Source organism: Balaenoptera borealis, assembly GCF_965194805.1.
Source record: "Balaenoptera borealis genome assembly, chromosome: 20".
NCBI lineage: Eukaryota > Metazoa > Chordata > Mammalia > Artiodactyla > Balaenopteridae > Balaenoptera > Balaenoptera borealis.
In genome coordinates, this window is record NC_138879.1 from 22,145,355 (window position 1) to 22,159,976 (window position 14,622).

At 38.7% G+C, this 14,622-nt stretch overlaps 2 protein-coding genes and 1 pseudogene across 12 annotated transcripts in view; 1 reads left to right on the forward strand and 2 right to left on the reverse strand.

The window, feature by feature from the left end:
• GRN (granulin precursor) overlaps positions 1-14,622 on the forward strand; it is a 257,459-nt gene that overhangs the window by 121,704 nt on the left and 121,133 nt on the right. The gene's annotated exons all lie outside the window — the stretch shown is intronic.
• The window catches only part of GPATCH8 (G-patch domain containing 8), a 113,766-nt gene that overhangs the window by 84,034 nt on the left and 15,110 nt on the right, over positions 1-14,622 (reverse strand). The window lies entirely within an intron of this gene.
• Positions 2,897-14,173, reverse strand: LOC309619319 (protein BEX3 pseudogene; annotated as a pseudogene). The gene has a single exon. The product of its transcript is annotated as a protein BEX3 pseudogene (transcript).

The following is a 14,622-nucleotide window of genomic DNA, read 5'->3' on the forward strand; positions in this document are numbered from 1 at the left end:
TTAAAAAACCTTAAATCCTACTCTGTAAACACACAATAGTGGTAGTCACTTGCATCTATACATGTGTTAAAATAAAAATCAATATTACTCTATGATAGTTTTTAAAATTAAATAAAACAAAGTAAAAAACACGCATAGACAGCTCTAGAATACATACGAGGCTGATTCTAGAGGTTAACTCAGAAACCTAAGTGTCTAAGAGACAAGAGATGAGACGGAGGCCCCGTTTTTAACTGCATATGTTTTTTTTCTTTTGAATTTTTTTTCACACACACACACTGTATTTTATTTTATTTTATTTATTTATTTTTTCACACACACACTGTATTTTATTTTTACAAGATATAAATAGACTGACACCAAGCATTGTACATGGATGACAACAAAAGCAACAATGATTGCAATTACCAAACATGAAACACACTCATACTATGTCATAATATTGACATTCAGTCCAGTAATCCTCCACTGTAACAGCTCCTTTACTTTGCAGTGAAAATTGATTTGTATATTCTTTGCCTCTGAGTCCTTGTGGGATTTTTTTTTTTTCTTAATTCAAACAGAAAGTCACAAAAATTATACTCATCCTCATCAGTTCACTCGGTCCCATGTAGTTAATTTTTTTTTTCATCTTGATCTTTTGTTAGCACTTTTATCAGTTCATCAGTTTTTCATTAGAGTTCTGAAAATGCTTATTCATTCAGTTCAGCAGTACAGTCAGTTACCAGAAACCTGTACTTGTCAGTCTTTTCCATGAATTTCTTGAAGATGAAACCTTTTTATATAGGAACATATTTGCAAAAGCATCAGAGTACACCCAGAACTGTCTGTAAATGACAAAAGACTTAAAAATGACCACGGTTAAAGATTTGATGAAAGTTCATAATAATGCAGTTGACAAGAAAATTAGTTATTTCTGAGACATACATTTTAAAGTAATAACTAGGATTATGACTTATAACATTATACCAGAACATATAAGATTTTTAGAAATTTCATGTAATGTCTGAAACATTTATATTAACATATTTCCATACAGATAACCCAATGAAAGTTTAGTATTAGTTGTTTTGTTTGTTTGTTTTTTATACTGCAGGTTCTTATTAGTCATCAATTTTATACACATCAGTGTATACATGTGAATCTCAATCGCCCAATTCAGCACACCATCATCCCCACCCCACCGCAGTTTTCCCCCCTTGGTGTCCATATGTCTGTTCTCTACATCTGTGTCTCAACTTCTGCCCTGCAAACCGGCTCATCTGTACCATTTTTCTAGGTTCCACATATATGCGTTAATATACGATATTTGTTTTTCTCTTTCTGACTTACTTCACTCTGTATGACAGTCTCTAGATCCATCCACGTCTCAACAAATGACTCAGTTTCATTCCTTTTTATGGCTGAGTAATATTCCATTGTATATATGTACCACCTCTTCTTTATCCATTCATCTGTTGATGGGCATTTAGGTTGCTTCCATGACATGGCTATTGTAAATACTGCTGCAATGAACATTCGGGTGCATGTGTCTTTTTGAATTACGGTTTTCTCTGGGTATATACCCAGTAGTGGGATTGCTGGGTCATATGGTAATTCTATTTTTAGTTTTTTAAGGAACCTCCATACTGTTCTCCATAGTGGCTGTATCCATTTACATTCCCACCAACAGTGCAAGAGGGCTCCCTTTTCTCCACATCCTCTCCAGCATTTGTTGTTTGTAGATTTTCTGATGATGCCCATTCTAACCGGTGTGAGGTGATACCTCATTGTAGTTTTGATTTGCATTTCTCTAATAATTAGTGATGTTGAGCATCTTTTCATATGCTTCTTGGCCATCTGTATGTCTTCTTTGGAGAAATGTCTATTTAGGTCTTCTGCCCATTTTTGGATTGGGGTGTTTGTTTCTTTAATATTGAGCTGAATGAGCTGTTTATATATTTTGGAGATTAATCCTTTGTCCGTTGATTCGTTTGCAAATATTTTCTCCCATTCTGAGGGTTGTCTTTTCGTCTTGTTTATGGTTTCCTTTGCTGTGCAAAAGCTTTGAAGTTTCATTAGGTCCCATTTGTTTATTTTTGTTTTTATTTCCATTACTCTAGGAGGTGGATCAAAAAAGATCTTGCTGTGATTGATGTCAAAGAGTGTTCTTCCTATGTTTTCCACTAAGAGTTTTGTACTGTCCGGTCTTACATTTAGGTCTCGAATCCATTTTGAGTTTATTTTTGTGTATGGTGTTAGGGAGTATTCTAATTTCATCCTTTTACATGTAGCTGTCCAGTTTTGCCAGCACCACTTATTGAAGAGACTGTCTTTTCTCCATTGTATATCTTTGCCTCCTTTGTCATAGATTAGTTGACCATACGTGTGTGGGTTTATCTCTGGGCTTTCTATCCTGTTCCACTGATTTATGTTTCTGTTTTTGTGCCAGTACCATATTGTCTTGATTACTGTAGCTTTGTAGTATAGTCTGAAGTCAGGGAGTCTGATTCCTCCAGCTCCGTTTTTTTCCCTCAAGACTGCTTTGGCTATTCGGGGTCTTTTGTGTCTCCATACAAATTTTAAGGTCATTTGTTCTAGCTCCGTAAAAAATGCCATTGGTAATTTGATAGGGATTGCATTGAATCTATAGATTGCTTTGGGTAGTATAGTCATTTTCACAATGTTGATTCTTCCAATCCAAGAACATGGTATATCTCTCCATCTGTTGGTATCATCTTTAATTTCTTTCATCAGTGTCTTATAGTTTTCTGCATACAGGTCTTTTGTCTCCCTAGGCAGGTTTATTCCTAGGTATTTTATTCTTTTTGTTGCAATGGTAAATGGAAGTCTTTCCATAATTTCTCTTTCAGATTTTTCATCATTAGTGTATAGGAATGCAAGAGATTTCTGTGCATTTATTTTGTATCCTGCAACTTTACCATATTCATTAACTAGCTCTAGCAGTTTTCTGGAGGCAGTTTTAGGATTCTCTATGTATAGTATCATGTCATCTGCAAACAGTGACGGTTTTACTTCTTCTTTTCCAATTTGGATTCCTTTTTTTTTCTTTTTCTTCTCTGATTGCCATGGCTAGGACTTCCAGAACTATGTTGAATAATAGTGGTGAGAGTGGACATCCTTGTCTCGTTCCTGATCTTAGAGGAAATGCTTTGTTTTTCACCGTTGAGAATGATGTTTCCTGTGGGTTTGTCATATATGGCCTTTATTATGTTGAGGTAGGTTCCCTCTATGCCCACTTTCTGGAGAGTTTTTATCATAAATGGGTGTTGAATTTTGTCAAAAGCTTTTTCTGCATCTATTGAGATGATCATATGGTTTTTCTTCTTCAATTTGTTAATATGCTGTATCACGTTGATTGATTTGCGTATATTGAAGAATCCTTGCATCCCTGGGATAAATCCCACTTGATTGTGGTGTATGATCCTTTTAATGTGTTGTTGGATTCTGTTTGCTAGTATTTTGTTGAGGATTTTTACATCTATATTCATCAGTGATATTGGTCTGTAATTTTCTTTTTTTGTAATGTCTTTGTCTGCTTTTGGTATCAGGGTGATGGTGGCCTCATAAAATGAGTTTGGGAGTGTTCCTTCCTCTGCAATTTTTTGGAAGAGTTTGAGAAGGATGGGTGTTAGCTCTTCTCTAAATGTTTGATAGAATTCACCTGTGAAGCCATCTGGTCCTGGACTTTTGTTTGTTGGAAGATTTTTAATCACAGTTTCAATTTCATTACTTGTGATTGGTCTGTTCATATTTTCTGTTTCTTCCTGGTTCAGTCTTGGAAGGTTATACCTTTCTAAGAATTTGTCCATTTCTTCCAGGTTGTCCATTTTATTGGCATAGAGTTGCTTGTAGTAGTGTCTTAGGATGTTTTGTATTCCTGTGGTGTCTGTTGTTAACTTCTCCTTTTTCATTTCTAATTTTATTGATTTGAGTCCTCTCCCTCTTTCTCTTGATGAGTCTGGCTAATGGCTTATCAATTTTGTTTATCTTCTCAAAGAACCAGCTTTTAGTTTTATTGATCTTTGCTATTGTTTTCTTTGTTTCTATTTCATTTATTTCCGCTCTGACCTTTATGATTTCTTTCCTTCTGCTAACTTTGGGTTTTGTTTGTTCTTCTTTCTCTAGTTCCTTTAGGTGTAAGGTTAGATTGTTTACTTGATATTTTTCTTGTTTCTTTAGGTAGGCTTGTATAGCTATAAACTTCCCTCTTAGAACTGCTTTTGCTGCATCCCATAGGTTTTGGGTCGTCGTGTTTTCATTGTCATTTGTCTCTAGGTATTTTTTGATTTCCTCTTTGATTTCTTCAGTGATCTCTTGGTTATTTAGTAACGTATTGTTTAGCCTCCATGTGTTTGTGTTTTTTACGTTTTTTTCCCTGTAATTCATTTCTAATCTCATAGCGTTGTGGTCAGAAAAGATGCTTGATATGATTTCAATTTTCTTAAATTTACTGAGGCTTGATTTGTGACCCAAGATGTCATCTATCCTGGAGAATGTTCCGTGCGCACTTAAGAAGAAAGTGTAGTCTGCTGTTTTTGGATGGAATGTCCTATAAATATCAATTGAATCTATCTGGTCTACTGTGTCATTTAAAGCTTCTGTTTCCTTATTTATTTTTATTTTGGATGATCTGTCCATTGGTGTAAGTGAGGTGTTAAAGTCCCCCTCTATTATTGTGTTACTGTCGATTTCCTCTTTTATAGCTGTTAGCAGTTGCCTTATGTATTGAGGTGCTCCTATGTTGGGTGCATATATGTTTATAATTGTTATATCTTTTTCTTGGATTGATCCCTTGATCGTTATGTAGTGTCCTTCCTTGTCTGTCTCTTGTAACATTCTTTATTTTAAAGTCTATTTTATCTGATATGAGTATAGCTACTCCAGCTTTCTTTTGATTTCCATTTGCATGGAATATCTTTCTCCATCCCCTCACTTTCAGTCTGTATGTGTCCCTAGGTCTGAAGTGGGTCTCTTGTAGACAGCATATACACGGGTCTTGTTTTTGTATCCATTCAGCAAGCCTGCATCTTTTGGTTGGAGCATTTAATCCATTCACGTATAAGGTAATTATCGATATGTATGTTCCTATGACCATTTTCTTAATTGTTTTGGGTTTGTTTTTGTAGGTCCTTTTCTTCTCTTGTGTTTCCCACTTAGAGAAATTCCTTTAGCATTTGTTGTAGAGCTGGTTTGGTGGTGTTGAATTCTCTTAGCTTTTGCTTGTCTGTAAAGCTTTTGATTTCTCCATCCAATCTAAATGAGATCCTTGCCGGGTAGAGTAATCTTGGTTGTAGGTTCTTCCCTTTCATCACCTTAAGTATATCATGCCACTCCCTTCTGGCTTGTAGAGTTTCTGCTGAGAAATCAGCTGTTAACCTTATGGGAGTTCCCTTGTATGTTATTTGTCGTTTTTCCCTTGCTGCTTTCAATAATTTTTCTTTGTCTTTAATTTTTGCCACTTTGATTACTATGTGTCTCAGCGTGTTTCTCCTTGGGTTTATCCTGTATGGGACTCTCCGTGCTTCCTGGACTTGGGTGGCTATTTCCTTTCCCATGTTAGGGAAGTTTTTGACTATAATCTCTTCAAATATTTTCTCTGGTCCTTTCTCTCTCTCTTCTCCTTCTGGGACCCCTATAATGCGAATGTTGTTGCATTTAATATCGTCCCAGAGGTCTCTTAGGCTGTCTTCATTTCTTTTCATTCTTTTTTCTTTAGTCTGTTCCGCAGCAGTGAATTCCACCATTGTGTCTTCCAGGTCACTTATCCGTTCTTCTGCCCCAGTTATTCTGCTATTGATTCCTTCTAGTGTAGTTTTCATTTCAGTTATTTTATCGGTCATCTCTGTTTGTTTATTCTTTAATTCTTCTAGGTCTTCGTTAATCATTTCTTGCAACTTCTCAATCTTTGCCTCCATTCTTATTCCGAGGTCCTGGATCATCTTCACTATCATTATTCTGAATTCTTTTTCTGGAAGGTTGCCTATCTCCACTTCACTGAGTTGTTTTTCTGGGGTTTTTTCTTGTTCCTTCATCTGGTATATAGCCCTCTGCCTTTTCATCCTGTCTATCTTTCTGTAAATGTGGTTTTTGTTCCACAGGCTGCAGGATTGTAGTTTTTCTTGCTTCTGCTGTCTGCCCTCTGGTGGTTGAGGCTATCTAAGAGGCTTATGGGAGGCTCTGTTGGTGGGTAGAGCTGACTGTTGCTGTGGCGGTCAGAGCTCCATAAAACTTTAATCCACTTGACTGTTGATGGGTGGGGCTGGGTTCCCTCCCTGTTGGTTGTTTTGCCTGAGGCAACCCAACACTGGAGCCTACCTGGGCTCTTTGGTGGGGTTAATGGCAGACTCTGGGAGGGCTCATGCCAAGGAGTACTTCCCAGAACCTCCGCTGCCACTGTCCTTCTCCCCACGGTGAAACAGAGCCAGCCCCCGCCTCTGCAGGAGACCCTCCAACACTAGCAGGTAGGTCTGGTTCAGTCTCCCCCAGGGTCACTGCTCCTTCCCCCGGGTCCCGATGCACACACTATTCCGTGTGCGCCCTCCAATAGTGGGGTCTCTGTTTCCCCCAGTCCTGTCGAAGTCCTGCAATCAATTCCCACTAGGCTTCAAAGTCTGATTCTCTAGGAATTCCTCCTCCCGTTGCCAGACCCCCAGGTTGGGAAGCCTGATGTGGGGCTCAGAACCTTCACTCCAGTGGGTGGACTTCTGTGGTATAAGTGTTCGCCAGTCTGTGAGTCATCCACCCAGCAGTTATGGGATTTGATTTTACTCTGATTGCGCCCCTCCTACCGTCTCACTGTGGCTTCTCCTCTGTCTTTGGACGTGGGGTATCCTCCTTGGTGAAGTCCAGTGTCTTCCTGTCGATGACTGTCCAGCAGCCAGTTGTGATTCTGGTGCTCTCGCAAGAGGGAGTGAGAGCATGTCCTTCTACTCCGCCATCTTGGTTAATCCCCTGTGGTTGGTTTCAATTTGTGCAAGATCTTTTTTGACCAACCTCCTTGTATCCTGGGGTTAAGGTCTGCAACTATCTTCAGAAGCATGTTTTTCTTTAACTTTGTTGTGACTTTCAGTCTCCATCAGAGTTAGTCTTGATCTTGAATCCATCACCTTTTTTCCTTTGTGCACAGTCTAGTTTTACTTGCTCATATGGTGCTTCGTGCAAAGGCTTTCACCCCGCCTTTCAGACCAGAGTTCTTCATGTAATGTGGCTGTGCCAACACCTCACACCACGAGCAGAAGTGCCACGTGAGACAGCTCAATTCAAGATGGAGGCGGCGGGCCGTGGGCGGAGACCTCTTTTGAATTTTATACTTAAATACTCTAATACTCATACCCTAATAGAAATCATAATCATTTTGTGTTTACCTCTGAATATGTAAAATGAAAGCTATATGTATTTTTGAATCAATACCACTTTAAAATAGATTTTAAAATATCTCCCTAGAAATGTATTTTAAATGGTGTTGATTCAAAAATACATATAGTTATAACACAGACGTAGAAAACAAACTTATGGATACCAAGGGGGAAGGGGGTGGTGGGAGGAACTGGGAGATCGGGACTGAAGTATATACACTACTGATACTATGTATAAAGTAGACAACTGATGAGAGCCTCCTGTGTAGAGCAGGGAACTCTACTCAGTGCTCGGTGGTGACCTACATGGAAGGGAAATCTAAGAAAGAGGGAATATATGTGTACGTATAGGTGATTCATTTTGCTGTACAGCAGACACTAACACAACATTGTAAAGCAACTATACTCCAATAAAAAATAATTTTTAAAAATGTTAAATAAATAAATAAATAAATAAATATAGTTATGTATTATGCTGCATTACTTTCTGACTTTTTTCCCAGAAGGAAAAGGTAAGAGGGGGAACACTGGGAGAAGAGTATCACATTTTCCACAGCTATTACAAATTTAAATTGCACATGATATTCACTGTAACACTTCTTTTATATTTTAAAAAGTAGAAACTAATGTCTAACAGGGGAAGAGTTTAATACTGTTTTATTAATGCAACAATTAGGGAGTCATCACAAAAGTTTTAAAACTATATAGAAATATGTTAATTTGAAGTTAAATGGAAGGGGAAAAAAATCAAAAAGACTGTGTAAGACTATTTATGTGGACAAGAATTAAGCAGTGTTAAGCAAATGTGACAGGAGCTGGTAAGTATACCTGAAGAAAAACATCTGACAAACAGCTAAAGTTTAGTTTTTTTTTTAATTTAAGTATCTGCTGACTTTAGTGATAGCACTTCACTTTAAACAGCCTGAAAAGAAATATTCTACAAATAACCATAACTAACTTAGGGAACTGACAGAGATCACTGCTCAACATTTATGAATATCTGTTTGATTTGCCATAATAAACCACACAATTCGCTGCAATACTTTAAAAGCATGAAAAATGTTTACAGTTTCTACTGTTTTAAAACTTACCCTTTTAGGGCTTACCTGGTGGCACAGTGGTTGAGAATCCACCTGCCAACTCAGGGGACTTGGATTCGAGCCCTGGCCCGGGAAGATCCCACGTGCCACGGAGTAAATAAGCCCGTGTGCCACAACTATTGAGCCTGTGCTCTAGAGCCCGTGAGCCACAACTACTGAGCCCTCGTGCCACAACTACTGAAGCCCATGTGCCTAGAGCCTGTGCTCCACAACAAGAGAAGCCACCTCAATGAGAGGCCCGCACACCGCAACGAAGAGTAGCCCCCGCTCACCGCAACTAGAGAAAGCCCGTATGCAGCAACGAAGACCTAATGCAGCCCAAAATAAATAATTTATTTTAAAAAAAAACAAAAACAAAAAAACTTACCCTTTTAAATATTGGGAACCATGACACCAAGTCACAAAGAATAAGAAACACCCACCAACAAAAAAAGTACTTTTCATACAAGAAAAATTATCAATACATCTCCCACCTCAGTTCTTTAAAACCAGTTATCACCAACTCTAAGTCCTATTTTTATTACTAATTTGCTGTTTGATCTGATACAAATCATGTTATAGTTCTCTCCATTCTGTACTCATTTATAAAATGAAGAATTCGAACTAGACACTCTTTTACGTTGTTTCTTGATCTAGAATTCCATGAATTTGCAGATTTAAACTGAATTAAATGTACCCTATAGGAAAAAAAGGCTGACATTTAAAATTTGTTACTACAAAAACATAATTACCATCAATTTCCACAAAAGCAAAATGTTAACCACAAAGCCAATAATCCTTGGTGGTGAAGCATAAAACATCTTTCATCTACCACCAAAATAAACGTGATGACATGAAAATCAAGTAAAAGCTAGCAATAATCTAGGTGACCCTGAGTTTGGTATTGACTTTTTAGATACTACACCAAAGGCATGATGCATAAAAGAAATAATTGATAAGTTTGGACTTTATTAAAATGTGTAACTTCTGCTCTGTGAAAGACACTGTCAAGAGAATAAGAAGACAAAGCACAAATCAGGAGAAAAATTTGCAAAAAAAACACATCTGATAAAGGGCTATTATCCAAAATATACGAAGAACTCGAACAATAAGAAAACAACTCAATTAAAAACTGAGCAGGGGTTTCCCTGGTGGCGCAGTGGTTGAGAATCTGCCTGCTAATGCAGGGGACACGGGTTCAAGCCCTGGTCTGGGAAGATCCCACATGCCACGGAGCAACTAGGCCTGTGAGCCACAACTACTGAGCCTGCGCGTCTGGAGCCTGTGTTCCTCAACAAGAGAGGCCACGATAGTGAGAGGCCTGCACACCGCGATGAAGAGTGGTCCCCGCTTGCCGCAACTAGAGAAAGCCCTAGCACAGAAACGAAGACCCAACATAGCAATCAATCAATAAATCTTAAAAAAAAAAAAAAAAAACTGAGCAAAATATCTAAACTGATACCTCACCGAAGAAAATATACATATAGCAAATAGTATATGAAAAGATGCTCAACATCTTATTTCGTTAGGGAATTGCAAGTTAAAATGAAATACCACTACATATTAGAATGGCTAACATCCAAGACACTGAAAACACCAAATGCTAGAAAGGATGTGGGAGCAACAGGAATTCTCATTCACTGCTGGTGGGAAAGCAAAATAATACTCTGGAAGATAGTTTGGCAGTTTCTTACAAAACTAAACATAGCCTTACCACATGATCCAGCAATTGCATCCCTTGGTATTTATCCAAATGCGTTTAAAACTTATATCAAACAAAATCCTGCACATGACAGTTATAGTAGTTTTATTCATAATTGCAAGAACTTGGAAACAACCAAGATGTCGAATAGATGAACAAATTAACCGTGGTACATCCATGCAATAGAATATTATTCAGCACTAAAAAGAAATGAACTATCAAGCCACAAAAAGACACAGAGGTATCTTGAATACATATTATTAATACTAAGTGAGAGACGCCAACCTGAAAGGTTATATACTGTTATGACTCCAAATATGTAACATTCTGGAAAAAGTTATACTATGGAAACAGTTAAAAAAACAAACAAAAAAACAAAACAAAACAGTGGTTGCCAGGGGCTTAAAGGGGAAGAAGGGATAAATAGATGGAGCATAGGAAATTTTTAGGACAGTGAAACTATTCTGTATGATACTATAATGGTGGATACATGTCATTATACTACATTTGTCAAAACCACTGAACCTACAGCAAGAGTGAACCCTAATGTAAACTACAACCCTGGTTGATAATCATGTGTCAATGTTGGTTCACCTCTTGTAACAAATGTACCACTCTGGTGGGAACTGTTGATGACAGTTGATGTGAAGGGGGGAATGGATATATGGGAACTCTGAACTTTGAGCTCAACTTTGCTGTGAATCTAAAACTGCTCTAAAAAATAAAGCCTATATATTTTTTATAAGTAGCAACAAAAAAAGTTAATAACTTGAGTAAACCCGTAGTCAAAATTTCTAAAGCATTTCTTCAAAACAGTATGTCCATTTTAAAACCTGACTACAAAATTGTAAAATTGATAACAATGATTACCTCTAAGAAATGAAATGGAGAATGCAGCACTTTCTTTCACTTTTTACTTTGTTACAATGTACCCTGAACTTTTAAACAATATCCACTTTTACATTTGTACTACTTGTTCTGTTTTCCTTTGGGGGTTTTTTTTTTGGTTTTTTTTGCTTTTTAAAAGCTTTTTAATTGCTTTATTAACTTTACATTTTTCCAGGTGAATGGGTGAAACTGTACTGTTGACAGAAACTTCGATTGGGTGCCAAGGCAATCTCTAATTAGAAGCTGGTAACACCTGACACATGGAAATTACATAAAGTTCACAGCAAACGGATCAGTAAAGGCATATCAGGAAAATGCAAGGAAAAAGAAAACAACACTGGGAATCACAGTATTAATCTCAAGGGAAATGGCAGGAGTCAAGGCATAAGGCAAAATTCATCATGATGGTCATGGTGATTAGAGAGCTCCCCTACAAGTATACAAAGACAATTCCTCAACTGCAGCTCCCTAAGTTTTCTCCTGATTTCTCTCATCCCCTCCATTAACATTTCCATTTCCACCCATCCCATCACTGACCTGCCTACTGGGTATGGCCCACTGGAAATTACAGGCAAGTCAGCGAGCCTTTCCCTGTGTATTATTTCCTGCTGGCTGGTGGCCCCCTCCCAAAGGGGGGTCTTCCTCTCCATTCTGCATGGGCTGCTCCATTTCTTCATTTTCCTAAGCCTATCCTTGCTGTCTCTTGCTTCTCCGATTCTCGCCACGAGTGCACTGCTGCAACACTTATACCCACAGACCTGCTCCACTTTCCCTGGAGGGATGAAGGCTGCTTTGCTCTGCAGCTCCCAGTCATGTGAGGGCACCACATCACCGCCAAGCTCACCCCCCAACTCCTGTAGCCAGTGCAGCAGGAGTGCACCCCTCCTGCCTCAAGCACACACACAGAAAACTCCCTGTATTACTGTTTTTAATAATACATTTTAATAAAGGGGGCACAATGTTCTAAAAAATTAAAGACGTTATTAGCACAAAGCTTCCTTACCTGTGACAAGAGGCTATTGGACTACTTGCTATATCTAGGTATAAGAGTAAACTTTTACCTACAAGTTGAGTCTAACAGAATGTCTGGGAAAAAGTCTTTTACAAAAAACACCCCATCAAGGGCATAATTTGAAAAGTGCAAATCACCTTTTTTTTTTTTTCCGGCCACACCACGAAGCTTGTGGGATCTTAGTTCCCCAACCAGGGATTGAACGCAGGCCACCACAATGAAAGCACTGAGTCCTAACCACTAGACAACCAGGGAATCCCACAAATCACCTTCAAAAGACTGAAAAAATTAGGGGACAAGGGCAAGGATGTGGAAATACCGAGTCTTTACAACAGTTAAAAAATCATCTTGCCTCTTTTATGTATCAGTTCTCAAAAAATCATCAAGCCTCTTCTCTCTTTATTTACATAAAAGGACATGTTATTCTAACCCAACACGTAATATTCACTAATTTTTTGTCATCTACTAGGAAGTGTTCTGGCACAGGACACATAGATAAAGAGAGAGTGCCTGGACTTAAGGAATATGCCTTATGGAGAAGGAAATAGCTAAACAGTGAATTACAATATGGTTAAGTGCCATAACAGAGATGTAAATGAAGAGCTGGGGGAGCATAGACTAGGAGTATCAAGCAAGACTTCACAGGGGAAGGGGGCTGGATCATAGCCAGGTGAAGGTGGAGTGTGGAGACTCCTCCACTGAAAAGTATAAGGCTGGCTTTGTAGAGCACAGGATTTATTCTCTGATCTATGATTTACGCTATATGCAGCTAGTAGAGGTCTTTAAGAAAGAGAATGGTATAGTAAGATTTGCTTTTTAAAACTGTTTATTAAGATTTTTTTTAAGGAGGTGGGGAGGAGGACCAAATATACAGAAAACAAAGGGGAAGCTGGAAAAGATCAAAGACAATGGAGATTTGGAGGGAATTGCCTTGAAGACTAGATAGCTCCTTCCTCAAAGAAGAGTTAAGAAGGACTATATTTTTGTTGGGCATTAAGGTGGTCAAAGAAGATATATGAAACTCTTCCTTTTTCTTTAGCAAAGGAAGCAAGCAGTCCCTTGTTTCCCCTGAAACAGATCATTTAAAGCAAATCTTTCTTACCTATAGGAACAATGTTAAATTTTGGATCCATGCTCCTAATGAAGGCTTTTATATCAAGTAAGTCATAAATTTATCTAACAATGTCCCAAACACAAATGTACAAGTCAAAGGGTTTGCTTTAAAAGATTAAACAAATATACAATAAACATAAGCATAGGGCCCCACTGAGCTAGAGAATATATATAGGTACTTATGATAATTGAAATACTTATTAAGTATTAATTACTCAAAATTAATGACAATTATAACATTAACTAAATTTTTGCTCAATGTCAAGAAGAGTCTAAGGAGCCATGACAACTAAATGTAATGTGATATCCTGTATGGGATCCTGGAATAGAAAAAGGACATTAGGGGAATACTACGGATATCTGAATAAAGTTAATAATAATGTATCAAGGGACTTCCCTGGCAGTCCCGTGGTTAAGACTCTGCGCTTCCAATGCAGGGGGTGCGGGTTCGTTCCCTGGTTGGGGAACTAAGATCCCACATGCCTCTCGATGCGGCCAAATGCTACTACTACTACTACTACTACTAATATACCAATATTGGCTCATTAGTACAAATATGCCATACTAATGTAAAATGTTAACAGCAGGGGAAAATGGGCACAAAGTATATGAGGTATATGTGTATATATATGAACTCTGTACTATCTTAGCAATCTTTCTGTAAATCTAAAACTGTACTAAAATAAAAGGTTTATTTTTTTTAAAAAAGTTTTTTTTTTTTAATCTTTTTTTTTTTTAATTAATTTATTTATTTACTTATGGCTGTGTTGGGTCTTCGTCTCTGTGCGAGGGCTTTCTACAGTTGTGGCAAGTGGGGGCCACTCTTCATCGCAGTGCGCGGGCCTCTCACCATAGCGGCCTCTCTTGCTGCAGAGCACAGGCTCCAGACGCGCAGGCTCAGTAATTGTGGCTCACGGGCCCAGTTGCTCCGCGGCATGTGGGATCTTCCCAGACCAGGGCTCGAACCCGTGTCCCCTGCATTGGCAGGCAGATTCTCAACCACTGCGCCACCAGGGAAGCCCATAAAAAAAAAAAGTTTTTTTTAAAAAATTAATTAATTTATTAGTTATATTTGGTTGTATTGGGTCTTCGTTGCTGCGCGCGGGCCTTCTCTAGTTGTGGTGAGCGGGGGCTACTCTTCGTTGCGGTGTGCAGGCTTCTCATTGCGGTGACTTCTCTTGTTGCGGAGCACGGGCTCTAGGCCGTGCGGGCTTCAGTAGTTGCAGCACGTGGGCTCAGTAGTTGTGGCTCGCAGGCTCTAGAGCGCAGGCTCAGCAGTTGTGGCGCACGGGCCTAGCTGCTCCATGGCATGTGGGATCTTCCCGGACCAGGGCTCAAACCCGTGCCCCCTGCATTGGCAGGCGGGTTCTTAACCACTGTGCCACCAGGGAAGCCCCCCAAAAAAAAAAGTTTTGGGAAGGGTCAATACCACTCCATACACACGGACATGTACAGCTTCTTTTAGCTTTA